This window comes from Chrysochloris asiatica, unplaced genomic scaffold, assembly GCF_000296735.1.
Source record: "Chrysochloris asiatica unplaced genomic scaffold, ChrAsi1.0 scaffold00204, whole genome shotgun sequence".
NCBI lineage: Eukaryota > Metazoa > Chordata > Mammalia > Afrosoricida > Chrysochloridae > Chrysochloris > Chrysochloris asiatica.
The window spans coordinates 1896606-1897602 of record NW_006408722.1 but is presented as its reverse complement, the minus strand read 5'-3'; positions in this window follow the sequence as shown (position 1 = coordinate 1897602).

Sequence of the window (997 nt, the reverse complement as noted above, 5' to 3'; positions counted from 1 at the left end):
AAGTTGCCCATCCCTGTCTACTCTGTGTGTGGAGGGGGTGGGAATGATTCTTGCTGTAAGGATTTGTTCCCTCTTTTGAGCTACTGCTTCCAAAGATGTAGGTCAAGTTCATCAAATTGTATGAGAATACTTTTTTTTTTTTTTCCTCTTCTTTTTATTTCTGGTTGAGCTCTTTATCATCCAGTCACCGAAGCCAGGATAAGTGGGTATTATCTGCAAGTGTGGGTGTTCCTATGCATATGCCCTCTCTTTTTATCAGCTGGACACTTCCCTCTCCACTCTAGTCCTCGGTGGCTATGTCACTGACTCTGGGCCCAAGAGTCCCCAGGTCTTGCCACACTGCTGGCCAACCAGGTCTTCACCCTGGGTTCACAGAAGAATGACTGATTTTTGTATGTGTATCTACTATCGAGAGTCCTGGTATAACAATGGACTGCTAAACTCAAGGTCGGCAGTTCAAACTCAGCAGCTGCTCCTTGGAAACCCTATACAGGGTCACTGTGAGTCTGAACTGACTCTGCAGCACTTACCAACATCTTGAACTCTGTCACTTTGCTGAATCTTTCAATTAATTCCAGTAATTTCTTGCCAGAGTTTTGAGATTTTCTATGTGTAAGATCCTATCATCTTCAACTAGAGAGAGTTTTACTTCTTACTTGCCAATTGAATGCCTTTTAATTTTCCTTTGTTGCTTTATAGCTCTGGCTAAGACTTCCAGTACAGCATTGAGTCGGAGAAGTGATAAAGGTGTATCTTTATCTGATTCCCCTTTGCAAAAGTAATGCTTTTAGTTTCTCTCCATTGAGACTAATGTTGACTGTTCATTTGGTAAATATGCCCTAAATTATGTTGAGGAATTTTTCTTTTATTTATATTTTACTGAGTGTTCTTTTGTTTAAGTTTTTATTGTGAATTGATGACAATTTACAGGGTAGATCATCAGTTTTACATTCAGCAAATCATATATTTTGTTTCATTACAATGATTAGAATCCCTT